The sequence below is a fragment of the Triticum urartu genome, chromosome 4, assembly GCF_003073215.2.
Source record: "Triticum urartu cultivar G1812 chromosome 4, Tu2.1, whole genome shotgun sequence".
NCBI classification, from domain to species: Eukaryota; Viridiplantae; Streptophyta; class Magnoliopsida; order Poales; family Poaceae; genus Triticum; species Triticum urartu.
The window spans coordinates 501,943,934-501,959,069 of record NC_053025.1 but is presented as its reverse complement, the minus strand read 5'-3'; positions in this window follow the sequence as shown (position 1 = coordinate 501,959,069).

The following is a 15,136-nucleotide window of genomic DNA, read 5'->3' as shown; positions in this document are numbered from 1 at the left end:
TTTGCCGCCTTCCCCTGGCTGCTGCCTTCCCAACCGGCAGCTGCTCTACAGCCTGTGGCTAGGGAAGAACTTGGCTATATTTATTATTATTTTTTGGGGGAAGGCAAGTACTCGAGCTTTCTTAGATTGAAGCGAGGTGAATGGAAGCCGGCCGGCCGGCTACTCTGGTAGTCGGTCGGTAGTGGGAGAAAACCGGCTTTTGTTATATTAGTCCGTTAGTCCCTAGCCGTTTTTCGTGTGGGCGTCCTTTCCTGCCTTTAACTCTTGCCAGCCGGACAGCCGGTTCTTCGAACTGCGACTTTTGGCAAGAGAAGGCTTGGGTGCCGGCACACTACTTGTCTGACCGCGGGTAGGACTTCTAATATAACTCAAGGCGGCCAGTCCCCGGGCCGACTAGTCGAACCCGGTGCCGGACGAAAAAAGTGAATGTAATGACATGATCATAAGCATGATACTCTTCATTCATAGATAAAAGATGGCAGTCCCCGAGCTCTCCTCGGGGGGCCTATTGTCTCGTACTTAGTACAAAAGTTAGTGTGATACATACTGCATTTCAACTGTAAAATCTTCGGAGGAGGTTGGCATTCCATGGTCGTTCCGACTCCTTGCCGGAGTCGTCTCTCTTTCGTACCTTCGGCTTCTGTGCGTCGATCAGGTAGTAGGAGTCATTTCCCAGCGCTCTGCTGATGACAAAGGGGCCTTCCCAAGGGGCTGAGAGCTTGTGCTGGCCGGCTATTCGCTAGATCAGCCGGAGCACGAGGTCGCCCTCTTGGAAAGATCTTGGTCTGACCTTCCGGCTGTGGTAGCAGCGCAAGCCCTGCTGGTAGATGGCGGACCGGCTGAGGGCTAACAGCCGGCCTTCTTCCAGCAGGTCGACGCCGTCTTCTCATGCTTCCTTGGCCTCCGCCTCCGTGTACATGGTTACCCGAGGTGAGTCGAACTCGATGTCAGTTGGGATGACCGCCTCAGCACCATACACGAGGAAGAAAGGAGTGAAGCCGGTTGACTTGTTTGGGGTAGTGCGCAGACTCCAAAGGACGGCCGGCAGCTCATCGAGCCAACAGCCGGCCGAACGTTCCAGTGGTACGACCAGTCGGGGCTTGATGCCGGAAAGGATGAGGCCGTTGGCTCGCTCGACTTGGTCGTTTGACTGCGGGTGGGCAACGGACGCTAAGTCCAACCGGATGCCCTGCGTCGCGCAGAAACGTGCCAATGCTCCCTTGGCGAAATTCGTGCCGTTGTCGGTGATGATGCTGTGTGGCACGCCGTACCGAGTTGTTATATCTGCGATGAATGTCACGGCAGTCGGTCCATTCAGCTTCTTGATTGGCTTTGCCTCAATCCATTTGGTGAATTTGTCCACGGCGACAAGCAGATGTGTCATGCCGCCACGCGCCGTCTTGAATGGGCCCACCATGTCCAGTCCCCAAACGGCGAAGGGCCAAGTGAGGGGAATGGTCTTGAGTGCCAAAGCCGGCATGTGTTGCTTGGAGCTGAAGACTTGGCACCCTTTGCAATGTTTAACTAACTCCTTGGCGTCATCCAAAGCAGTCGGCCAAAAGAACCCATGGCGGAAAGCTTTGGCAACGAGTGATCTTGAGGCCGCTTGGTGGCCGCATTCTCCTTGGTGGATGTCTCTGAGGATTGCAATTCCCTTCTCTTGCTCGACGCATCGCTGGAAGACTCCAGTGACACTGCGCCTGACGAGCTCTCTGTTGACGATTGTGTATGCTTCGGCTCGGCGTTGGACTTGTCTTGCCTCTGTTTTGTCAGCCGGCAGATCTTGGTTTATTAGGAAGTTGAGGATGGACTGGGCCCATGATGGAGCTGCGACTTCTTCTATTGCCAACACGGCTACTGCGACCAGGGCGGGCGGGCTGGGTGGTGAAATGCTGGAGTCGGCCGCCGCCTGTTGTGTTGGTGCAGTCTCCGGGCCGACTACCGCAGTCCCCGAGCCGGGTGTGGCAGTCCCCGGGTTGGGCATAACTACGGAAGTCCCCGAGCCGCCTACTGACGTCCCCAGGCCGACTATCGAAGTCCCCGGGTCACTTGCTTGGTTCTTCAAGCCGGACCCAGCTGCGTCGGGGTCAGGCGGCACGAAGATGGAATCGGACTCTGGAGACGGCTTGATAGACGGCTTGAGGAGGCGTTGCAGAGAGACACAGGTTGGTATTGCCTGCCGAGTGGAGCCTATTCGAGCCAGGGTATCAGCTGGCTCGTTGTTGGCTTGCGGTACGTGGAGGAACTCGCATCCTTCAAAGTACCCGCTGATCTGCTGAACGAGGAAGCGGTAGCTTGCCATATTTGCGTCCTTGGCGTCCCAGTCGCCGGATGATTGCTGGACTACCAAGTCCGAGTCGCCGTAACATAGGATCCGGCGTATGCCGAGCTCTTTGGCAAGCCAGAGCCCGCGTATGAGCGCCTCGTACTCGGCCACGTTGTTGGAGGCGGCAAAGTGAATTTGCAGCGTGTATCTGAGCTTGTCGCCTTTGGGAGAGGTGAGGATGACGCCGGCTCCCAAGCCGGTGCGCATCTTGGACCCGTCAAAGTGCATGCGCCAATGAGTGGAGTCGGGAGCTGGCGGCAGGTACTGGGTCTCGGCCCAGTCGACGAGGAAGTTAGCCAATGCTTGGGACTTGATGGCGGCGCGAGGCTGGTAGAAGATCGTGTAGGGGGCCAGCTCGATGGCCCATTTTGCCACCCGGCCGGATGCATCCCGGCTGCCTATGATCTCGGCAAGCGGGGCGGTGCATACGACCGTGATGGGGTGCTCTTGGAAGTAGGGCTTCAGCTTCTTGGCGGCGAAGTACACGCCATAGCACATCTTCTGGTAGTGCGGGTAGTTCTGCTTCGAGGTAGACAGCACCTCACTCAAATAGTACACCGGCCTCTGGACCGGCTGGGCTCGGCCCTCTTCTGGGCGCTGGACTACGATGACGATGCTGACCACCCGGCTGGTTGCAGCAATGTAGAGGAGCATGGGCTCTTTCTCAGTCGGCGTCGCCAGGACAGGCGGCGTGGCCAGCATCTTCTTCAGCTCGTGAAAAGCTTGGTCGGCTTGGTCGTTCCACTCGAAGTGAGTGGTCTTCTTCATGAGGCGGTAGAGGGGGAGAGCTTTCTCTCCGAGCCGGCTGATGAAGCAGTTCAGGGAGGCCAAGCACCCGGTGAACTTCTGGACGTCTTGAAGTTTGGTGGGAATCGCCATTCTCTCAATGGCCTTGATCTTTACTGGGTTGCATTCGATGCCGCGTTCGGAGACCAGGAAGCCTAGGAGCTGGCCGGCTGGCACTCCGAACACGCATTTCTCGGGGTTGAGCTTGATCTGGAACCGGCGCAGGTTCTCAAATGTTTCCTTGAGGTCTTCCAGCAAGGTGTCGCGCTTCTCCGTCTTCACCACAATGTTGTCTACGTAGACATGGGCATTTCTTCCGAGCTGCTTGAGGAGGCACTTCTGCATGCAACGCTGAAAAGTGGCACCGGCATTTCTTAAGCCGAATGTCATAGTCAGGTAGCAGAAAGCTCCGAATGGCGTGATGAAGGCGGTCTTCAGGCGGTCAGCCGGATCTAGCTTTATCTGGTGGTATCCTGAGTAAGCATCCAAGAAACTCAACAGCTCGCATCCGGCCGTGGAGTCTATCACATGATCAATCCTTGGCAGGGCAAAGGGATCTTTGGGGCAGGCCTTGTTGAGGCTCGTGTAGTCTATGCACATGCGCCACTTGTTGTTCTTCTTTAGCACGAGGACCGGGTTGGCGAGCCACTCTGGAAAGAAAACCTCCATAATGAAGCCAGCTGCCAGAAGCCGGGTTATCTCTTCTCCTACAATCCTTCTTTTCTCCTCCGACAGTCGGCGGAGGGGTTGTTTGACTGGTTTTGCGCCTTGTCGGACATGTAGCTTGTGCTCGGCGAATTCCTTCGGAACACCCGGCATGTCCGTAGGGGACCATGCAAAGATGTCCCGATTCTCATGGAGGAAATCGGCGAGCTCGCCTTCCTATTTACTGTTTAGGTTTGCCCCGATGACGGCAAACCTTTCTGGGTGCTCGGGGTCAAGAGGTATCTTCTTCGTCTCCTTGGCCGGCTGGAAAGATCCTTGGGCATCACACCCCTTGGGATCGGGGGACAGGGCCGGCTGTTTGCCGGCCATGGCCACGACTCGGTCCAACATCTTCTTTTCTTCGGCAATCACAAGGGACTCGGCCAGCCGGCTGCTGGCTGCTGCGCACTCGGAAGATTTCTTGTAATCGCCGGTTATGGTGATGATGCCCTTGGCGCTCGGCATCTTCATCTTGAGGTAAGCATAGTTGGTAACAGCCATGAACCTGGCCAAGGTAGGACGGCCAAGCAATGCATGGTAGGGGCTCTCCAGGTCCACCACTTCAAACCAGATCGCTTCCCGGCGGAAATGATCCTTGTCCCCAAAGAGAACATCAATCTTGATCTTGCCAATGGGGGCGCAGGACAGGCCAGGTACAATGCCATGGAACACAGTCCGAGTAGGCATGAGTTGCTTCGTCTTGACGTTCAGCTTCTCCAGGGTGTCACGGTACAGGATGTTGATGCTGCTCCCGCCGTCTATCAGCACGCGGGAGAAACGGGCGGCGCGTTTGTCCGTTGCAAGGGTGGCATCCAAAACCAACGCATAAGAGCCGGGAGATGGCATCACCTCTGGGTGGTCGGCCCGGCTCCAGCTGATAGGCTTTTCTGACCAGTGCATGTGCTCGACGGGGTTGGTAGCGACCACGTTGACTTCCTGGTGCTCTCGACGTCTTCTGCGCCGGCCTTCGGGCTGGTTTGTAAAGACGACATAGGCGGCATGCTCGTCGGGGAACTCATCGTGCACAGCTCCGACTGCTGGCCGAGCGGTCGGCAGCTGCGGAGCCGGAGGCGGTGGACCAGCAGGCGGAGGCGGCGCGAGCCCTTCGCGTTTGGAGATTCGGGTGAGCCAGTGGCACTTCCGGGTTGTGTGGTTGGACGGCTTCGCGCCGCTGTGGAACTTGCATGGGGCGTCGAGAGTTTGCTCGTAGGAGAAGGCCGGCTGCCAAGCCGGCCTGCCGCCCCTCTGCTTCTTGGGTGCGGGCCGCCCTTCGGGCTGCTCGTCTTCGACTGTGGCCACCTGCCGACTGGTGGAGAGCGGCACGGGGCCCTTGCGCTTGTGGTCGTTCTGGTACGGGCGTCGGCCGGAGTCCCCAGCCGGCGTCTTGGGCGCCGGGTTCAGTACCTTCCCGGACGCGTGTACCCAGAGTTCAGTCTTCATTGAGGAGTCGGCGGTGGCGTACTTGTCCGCTATGACCAGAAGCTCGTCGAGGGTAGTCGGCTCGTCGCAGAGGAGCTTGTGCTTGAGGAGGGTGCCTTCTCGGCACCCGGCAGTGAAGTATTCTATGGCTTGCACCTCGTGCACCCCTTCGCAAGAGTTGCGGAGCTCGGTCCAACGCGTGAGGTAGTCGTGAGTGGATTCGGCGGGGCCTTGTACGCACAAGGAGAGCTGTCTGGGCTTGGGAGCCCGCTTGTAGGTGCTGGTGAAGTTGCGGATGAAGGCTTCTGTGAAGTCTAGCCAGCTGTTGACGCTGTATGGCCTGAGGCTGTTGAGCCAGGTCCGCGTCGTGCCTTGCGGCATGAGGGGCACGTACTTCACGGCAACGCGCATGTTGCCGTTTGCTATGCGAACCGCTGTGGAGTAGTCGATCAACCAATCTTCTGGCTTCACGGAGCCGTTGTACTTGGGCGTGTCTCTTGGGAGCGAGAACCCTTTGGTGAAAGGCTCGTCGCGGATGCGGGGGCCGAAGCAAGGCGGGCCGACATCATCTTCTTCTTCTTGCGCCAAGGATCGCGCTAGGCGGTCGATCCGATGGCGGGCGTCGTTCTCGCCGACTCCTTCGCGGCGACCTAGTCGGCCGCAGAGAGTCGGATGCGTGACAGGCGGTGGGGTGGGATATCTCTCCCCACGAGGCGGAGGCAGAGGCGGGTTGCCCCGCCGCTCCACGGCCCGGGGACGGCCTTCTGCGTCTCGCTCGATGGAGATCCGGGCTCGGCTTCGGCTGGTAGCCGGCTCTTTCTCGTGTCACGCGCGGGTTTTACCCGCAGTTGGCGTCCGGGACGTCGCGTCGTGCTCTCTACGCGGGGGAGGGCTTTCCGCGCGGGCGTCGGCTTCGTGCCGCTGTGCGGCTGCATCGATTAGTTGCTGGATGCGTTTGGTCATGTGGGGGAGTTCTTCGGCCCCCAGTCCATCTAGCTCGTCTACGGCCGCCTGGGCGGCGCGCGGGTTCTTGAGCGGAGTGGCGTAGACTGGGCGGTCGACTCCTAGCGTGTCGGCGAGGGCAGCGCCGCGCTGTCTGACAATGCCGGCTCGGCTTGGCCCGCCTGGGGGCGGCGTGCCAAAGGCGGCGCGGTCAGCTTCGCGCTGGTGGGCCTCAGTGAGGCGTCTCATGGAAGCCAACTTCCGGCCCTCCGCGAGGAGGGCGAGGCGGCGAGCCTCCAGTGCTTCGGCGTCGGCATCGGCCGGGAGGGGGATGGACAAGTCGTGGACCGCCGCATGCGGGGCGTTGAGGGCGTTCTCGCCAGAAGCGCCGCTGTGGCTGATGACCATCACCTCGGTGGTGGCACCGTCGCAGCCATCGGCTCGGGGAAGCAGGTCGTTGTAGATCGCGATGTTGGTGGGGAAAGCGTCGAGCGAGGCCGTGTCGGAGTCGACAGGCATCGGATCGGTGGAGCCAACAAACTCCAAGTCCACAGCAGGCTCGCCGGAGACATGGAGCTGGCCGAGGAGGTTGACGAGGTGGTCGGTGCCCGCGTCAGAGACGGGCACGTCGGAGATGAGGGTCTCGACAAGGAGATAGGCGAGGCCGCTCGCTGCGTAGACATTGGTGACGCCTTGCAGCGCGTCGTGGCAAGCGCCATCGGGCGTGCCGGGCTGGCTACGCTCGCTGGGGAGGAAGAGGGTTCCCATCCAGAACAGGTCTCCGGACGACGGTGCACCTGGCCCCACGGTGGGCGCCAAATGTCGGGTGGTAGGTGCGACATATGCCAACGGGTGGCTTATCATTGTGGGAGCCAGTAAGACGTCGCCGGTGCCTGGAAGCGGGATGAGGCGAAGACATGCACGCCGGTGAATCTTACCCAGCTTCAGGGCTCTCCGTGGAGATAACACCCCTACTGCTGCTCTGCGGGGTCTCCGCATGATCACTAGATGAACGAGTGTCTACAAGATGCTCCTTGAGCTGTTTGACGAGAAGAAGAAGGGCACGACTAGCTCTCCTCTCCTCTCTATGTGGTGTCTAAAACTAGCTCAGATCAACCCTTTGCATGGGTGCCCCGGGGGGTTTATATAGGCCCACCCCCCGGGGGTACAATGGTAATCCGACTGGGTATGGGCCCTAGCCGTCTGTGTCTAGGCTCGCCGGATTCTGCGCCGGCTGCTGGGGCCCGCCGGCTGGTGGGTCCCGCCGGCTGCCGGCTCCTTGGTCGACAGGCAGGCCCCACTGTCAAGGGCCTTGTCGGTGGCTAGTTATTGTTGCCTCAAACCTGGTGACGAGGGCTTCGCCGAGGTAAGCGTGGCTACAGTGCCGCCGCCCGGCGGGCGATCGCTGTAGCCTCACCTCGTCTTGTCTCCTTAATGGGGCGTCTCCTTCGAGGGAGGAAGCAAGCCGGCCGTGGGGAGCCGGCCCTGCCTTGGGCCGACTGGGGGAGGCCTGGCCGCCTTCAGGTGTCTCTCTGCCTGAAGGGGCCCACCACCCATGGGCCGCGCTGACAGCCCGTCATGGGTGGCATCAGGGTCAACATGGCAACAGTGCCACGCCGGACGGGTCATGGCCACCCCGTACGGCGCACTGTGCCAGGCGTGCTCCGGGATTCGGGGGTGGCAGGCTTCACTGTAGCCACGCCCCGCCACATCGCCGTTATGTGGATGCATACTTCGAGGGTACGATCTTGACCGCTTTGTGGGGGTCGGCTTCTCGCGGCCGGCTTCTTGGAGCCGGCCCTCCCGCGGCTTTCTTCATGAGGGCTAAAGCCGGGCCGCCTTCTGATAGTCGGCCTCGGAGACAGCCGGCAAGGGGAAGGCGGCCCCACGTCTTGGATTCTTGAGGGCCGGATCGGCTCGTAATTTTTTCAGAAGGGCCAGGGGGAGCTGGCTAGGCTACCCGTGGTCGTTTACTCCGACACAGATCCAGGAAAAAGAAAACCTCTGAATCTGGGGATGAGGATTATGTGGCCATTGAGGATGAGGCCACTTCAAGGAAAAAGGTGTTGAAAAAGGAGTATGGCTCAGATGCTATAGTTAAGCCAAGGATGCATAAGAAGGCACCAGCAAAGAGAGTTCCTATGTCTAAGGCCAGAGCATTCACTGCTGAAACCTCCAAGCCAACTGAAGAAGCAGTTGGAGAAGGGAAGAAAAGGAAGGAAAGGGTCAAAAAGACCACTGCCAAGTGCTTGGCAGATCATCCATAATGAGAGGTTCAGATGAAGAGGAAGAGGATGCTGCACCAGCTCCTAAGGCTCAGAAGCTTATGGGAGATGCAATCAAGTCATGGGCTGCTCCATCTAAGCCCAAACCTGCTCCCTAAGCTACTGCTCAGAAACCTCCAAAACCCAAGAGGAACACCAGGAGTATACCAGCTGAAGAAAAGAACAAGGCCCCAGTGCCTGAAGCTGCTGAAGAAGAGGATGATGAATCCCATGTTTTGTGGAAGTTGAAGCCCAAAATTCCTGACCATAATGATGCTCATCCAGTCGTTGAGGACATGCACATCAGGAAAGATGCAGGATTGAGGTTATGGAGACAGTCTGACCCATATGCTGTCAGGAGGAGAACTGCTGTGGATTACAGGTTTCACACAAAGGAACAACAAGATTTCTATGAAACCATTCTGCTTGACAAGAAGCCCATAGTGTGTGACATGAAATGGGTGGACTGGGAGTTCATCCGGGAAAATGAAGATCACTTCCCTGGAGTGTGTGACAGCTTTAAGGCATGTGGAGTTGATGAATTCGTTGGACAAAAGCTCACCAAGTGGAATGATGAGTTGATCATGCAGTTCTACTCCACTGCCCACTTCTATCCAGATGGGAGGATAGTTTGGATGTCTGAGGGTACCAGGTACCAGTCCACAGTTGATGAATGGACTAAGCTGATCAATGCCCCTGCAAAGCATGAAGATGACTTGGATGTATATGCCAAGAAGAAGAAAGACCACAACTCCATGGCAAACATGTACAAGGAGATCCCCGACAAGGCTTTGGAAACTCACAAGCTTGGATCTATGCATTTCTTGTTGTCTGGTCTGCCTACGATCAACTGGATCTTAAGGCACACTCTGCTACCCAAGTCAGGAGATCACAAGATGATCAGAGGGCATTCTATCAATTTGCTCCAACTGTTTGATGTCCCTCAGAAGTTCAAGGTTATGAGCTTAATGGTAGAAACAATCAAGAGGACTGCTGCTGACTAGAAGAGAAGTTGTGGGTATGCTCCACACATTCAGGAGTTCATCAACTCTAAGATGGGCACAGGAACTTATTTGCTAGACAAGGAGCATCTACCCATATATCCTGATTTTGAAGACAATACTGTTGTGATGACTGAGGAAGATCCATCATCTGTGCAAGCACATGAGAAGAGAGAGAAGGCAAGGGCAGAGAAAGTTGCAAGGATGCCAACTACTGAAGAGGCATCTCAAGTATTCCTGAAGAGCAAGCAAGATCAGCTTGGATATCTGATTCAAGCTACACTGAGGATTGAGAAGGGCTTGGCCACCCTGACTCAGAATCAGGAGAGCCTGGAGAGGATTGTGGAAACAAAATTCTATGATCTTGATCTGAAGGTGACTGAGATTCAGACTGCAGTTGAGCAGCTTCAGGACGAAGCAGAGGAGAGGAGAAGAAAAGCAACCACTGATGCTTTTAAGCGTGTGCCACGAGGTTCGAGGTCTGTTGCAGTGCCAGTCTCAGATACTAGAACTTCAGTGTCAGCACCAGCAGCTACAGCTGCAGTGCCACCTCCAGCACCCACTCCAGCAGCTCCAACTACTTCAGGAAGCCTTCGATCTTGGAGTTCTATACACACCTCCTCTCGAAGACCAAGCCTGAGAGACATATAGCACTATGCATTTTCAAACTTTTTGGTAACTTGTTGCCAAAGGGGGAGAAAAATGTATAGATCATAGGCTTCGAGAGAGAGTGTCTTATTTTTTATCTCTCTTGCTACTTTGGTTGAACTACTTTTATTGTGTGCTTGTGTGAGATACCTTATGTCCTTGTGAGATACTTATATGATCATGTGGTTGATCATATGCTACATTAATGTTTGGTTGAATGATGCTTCCTTTATATTCCATATATGATCATTCACTTGCTTGGTGATGAGTGCATGCTTTTAATTTCTATCATTTTGAGCACTCCACCAAGATGTATGTGACATGGAAGAGTAACCCATGATCCTAATCGATTGTTCATTTGTATTCAAAAGCAAATTTTAAATAATGCACAAATTTAGGGGGAGCTCTTGCTTATCACATACTTCTCAAAGCGACGATGTTTTTCAATCTTATTATCATTTGTCAAAGCTTTGATCTATATGTTGTCATCAATTACCAAAAAGGGGGAGATTGAAAGTGCAACTATCCCCTGGTGGTTTTGGTAATTCCTAACAACATATAACTCATTGAGCTAATGCTACTTGAAGATGAATATTTCAGGAAAAGCTCAATGATTGGCATGGCATGGATTAGAAAGTGGATCCCTCAAAAAGCTAAGGATAAAGGATTGGCTCAAGCTCAAAGCTCAGGACTCTACATTTTTTATTTTAAGTGATCCAAGATCACATTGAGTCCATAGGAAAAGTCAATACTATTAAGAGGGGGTGAGGTGTTGCTTAATGAGTTTCTTGCTCAAAGTGCTTAGTGATATGCTCCAAAAACCCTCAACTACTTTCTCACATCCACATATATCCCAAACCAAAAGTAAAACTCGGCCCCACCGATTTGATCTATCTGGCGCCACCGAGTTCATTGACATAGCCACTACCACAAACCCTAGTCTTTTCGGTCCTACCGATAGGGATCTCGGTCTCACCGAGATGGGATTGCAAACTCCCTGTTTCCCTTTGTAACATTTCGGTACAACCGAGATGAGCGAATCGGTCCCACCGAGTTTGCCTGGCCAACTCTCTGTTTGTCTATGTAACACCCTCGATGCGACTATAGCTCCCACGTGTCGAGGCACGACTTAGAGACATAGTCGCATTGAAGGCATATGTCACAAGTCAGGCAATCATCACAAACATCCCATGTAATATAGATAATAAAAGGGATAACATAGTTGGCTTACACTCGCCACGTCAATCAAGTACATAAATAACATTACATCATCCAAACACTCATGGCCCGACTACGGCGCCAAAATAAAAGATAACCCAGCATGCGACATGGTCCCGATCACCCCCAACTGGGCACCACTACTGATCATCAGGAAAGGAAACATAGTAACGTTGAGAGTCCTCGTCGAACTCCCACTTGAGCTCGAGCGCGTCACCTGGAGCGGAATCATCAGGCCCTTCATCTGGTGTAATAGTAATCTGTGAGCCACAGGGACTCAGCAATCTCGCACCCTCGCGATCAAGACTATTTAAGCTTATAGGTAAGGCAAGGTAAAAATATATGTGGAGCTGCAGCAAGCGGCTAGCATATATGGTGGCTAACTTATTCGCAAAAGAGAGCGAGAAGAGGAGGCAAAGCGTGAGCGAGAAACTAGAGGACAACCTGCGCAAACATTACTCCAACACCGTGTCCACTTCCCGGACTCCGCCGAGAAGAGGACATCACGGTAACACACTCAGTTGATTCATTTTAATTAAATTAAGGTTCAAATTATCTACAACCGGACATTAACAAATTCCCATCTGCCCATAACCGCGGGCACGGCTTTCGAAAGTTCAAACCCCTGCAGGGGAGTCTCAACTTAGCCCATGACAAGCTCACACGGTCAACGAAGGAATAGGCCTCCTCCCAAGACGTTCCGATCAGACTCGGTATCTCGGTTACTCAAGACACTTCGACAGGTTAAAACAAGACCAGCAACACTGCCCAAATGTGCCGACAAATCCCGATAGGAGCTGCACATATCTCTTTCTCAGGGCACACTCAGATTGTCCAAACTTCTGGTAGGCCAGCCCAGAGTTGCCCCTGGTAGCCACCGGCGGCTGACAGTTTGGACCAACACTCAGAGGAGCACTGGCCCGAGGGGGTTAAAATAATGATGACCCTTGAGTCTGCAGAACCCAAGGGAAAGAAAAGGCTAGGTGGCAAATGGTAAAATCAAGGTCGGGCATTGCTGGAAAAGCTTTAATCAAGGCGAACTATCAAGGGGTTCCCATTATAACCCAACCGCGTAAGGAACGCAAAATCCGGGAACATAACACCGATATGACGGAAACTAGGGCGGCAAGAGTGGAACAAAACACTAGGCGAGAGGCCAAGCCTTCCACCCTTTACCAAGTGTATAGATGCATTAAGATAACAAGATAATATAATGATATCCCAACAAGTAAATAAATGTTCCAACAAGGAACAGCCTCCAATCTTCACCTGCAACTAGCAACGCTATAAGAGGGGCTGAGCAAAGCGGTAACCTAGCCAATCAATGGTTTGCTAGGACAAGGTGGGTTAGAGGTTTGACATGGCAATTGGGAGGCTGGAAAGCAAATGGTAGGCATCGTAGCAATGGCATCGCAAAAGAGTGAGCTAACTAGCATAGCAAAGATAGTAGTGATTTCGAGGGTATGATCATCTTGCCTGTAGAGTTGTCAGAGTTGACTGGATCCTCGAAAGAAAACTCAACGGGCTCCTCGTTAGAGAACTCGTCTCCCAGCTCTACCCAAACAAGACAAACAAGCAACAAGGATACAATCAACCACGTGCAAGACTCAAACAATATGATGCAAAGATGATATGCTATGCGGGATGCATATGAAAGATGTGACAGGAAATGCATGAACTTGGCCTCAACTTGGAAATCCAAGTGTGCCACTGGAACGATGAGATGAAACCGCTTGAAAACGATATAAAGAACGCCGGAATCGGAGTTACGGTTTGGAAATGGCAAGCGATTCAAGAATGACACCGGTCTGCGATTTACAGCAAGTAGCCATCTAAATGCAATGAGATGAACATGCTACGGCACTCAAACATGTCAAAAAAATACATGGCAGGGATGCATTCAAGATGTTTAACAAAAGTCTAGCACTGAGCTACGGCCAATTCATCCATTAACAGGCCCAAACAAGCATGGCAAAAATGCATATGGCAAACAGATCTCAGACTTAGTGAAATTAACACTTGTCTGGAATTTCAGATCAGGTAGCACTCTTCGGAGCAACAAAACTACATGCTACAGGACCTGAACATGGCAAAGTAAAGCATGGCATGGAGCTACTCAAAGAGCTTAACAAAAGTCCCTTAGTAACCTTGAGCCAAAAGGGATCAGAAAATACAATTGCAAGCATGTGAACATAGCAAATGCATAATCAGTTTTCAGACTTAGTGAAAACTGGAACATGATGAAACATAACTCAAGTAGGCATGTTTACGAGCTCGATGCACTCACTACGGAGCAAGTCATGACAAGATAAGCATACATCCATCAAGAAGGCACAAAATACAAGCTAGACATGGCAAGAACAATAGCATAGCATGCACGGATCAACTACAACATCATCGGCAAAATTGCAAACAAGTTGACAATCTGCCCAGATTCACAAAGTAGCAAAAGTAGAGTTCGATTGACTCAAGCTAGGGTGCTCCATAAATGCAAACAAAGACATGGATGGATAGAGCACTACAAGATTAACAAAACATCATTACTGACCATCCTCAAAAGAGGCACGGATCACTAGGAAACAACATGAACATATGGCATCATGAGATAAACAGCTCAAGGACTTAGTGGAAATGCTAAGTCCCTGAAAACAGAATTACTAAGTGCACCACTTTGCAAGCTCGTGCTAGTCACCACACACATCACAAAAATACATGGGTTGCACCTTTGGAAAGATGACAAAACCCTTAACAAAACATATGTATAACTCAGGGGCATATCATGCACACATTAATCATGGCAAAAATGACAAAAAGCTAAATGGAGCAGCAGATCTGACAATTATCTCAAGTAGCCCTCTTCTAACAGCATTTCGGGCATCAAGATGAACTCAAATGAAAATGATTCACTGGAATGAAATGATGTACTCTCTGAGATGAACATTTTGATATGCTATATGCATGAATCGGAGCTACGGATGCAAAGTTACGAGGGCATGAACAGGAGCACTTGGATCTGAGATTTCGGGACTTAGAAGAAAAAAACACATCACGGATCTAGGGTTTACTATTCACGGCACGCGAACCAAGGCGGAATCTGGCGAGGTGGCGGCTGCTCCGGCGAGGGGAGTCGAGGGGGAGGTGAGGGAGAGGCGAGGCCGGCCCCCTCTCGTCCCGATCCGGCAAGGGCGGCGGCTCCGGCCGGCTATGGCGGCAAGGGGCGCGCGACGGCGCTGGCGCCGGCGAGCTGCGCGGCGGCCGGGGCGAGATCCGGCCGGTGAGGGGCGCGGTTGCGGCGGACGGCGTCGGAGGAGAAGGAGGCGCGGGGCGGCGCGGTCGATGGGCCCGGGAGGGCCTCCCGCGGGCTCGGGCGGGCCTTGGGCGGCGGCGGCGAAGTGGGGCTCGCCCGGGCCACGTGGCGGTCGGTGGCTGGCTGCGGCGATTTTTGTCCATCCCTTACGGACGTGTCCGGCCGGCGCGGAGGCGATATTTAGGGTTTCGGGGGGAGAAGGAGATCCGAATTTCGGGGGGGTCTATTTATAGGCATAGAGGGAGCTAGGAGAGTCCAAATGAGGTGCGGTTTTCGTCCACGCGATCATGATCGAACGATCTAGATGATGGAGAAGGCTTAGGTGGGTTTTGGGACAAATTGGAGGGGCGTTGGGCTGCAACACACACGAGGCCTTTTCGGTCCCTCGGTTAACCGTTGGAGTATCAAACGAAGTCCAAATGATACGAAACTTGACAGGCGGTCTACCGGTAGTAAACCAAGGCCGCTTGGCAAGTCTCGGTCCAATCCGGAAATGTTTAATTCCCACACACGAAAGAAA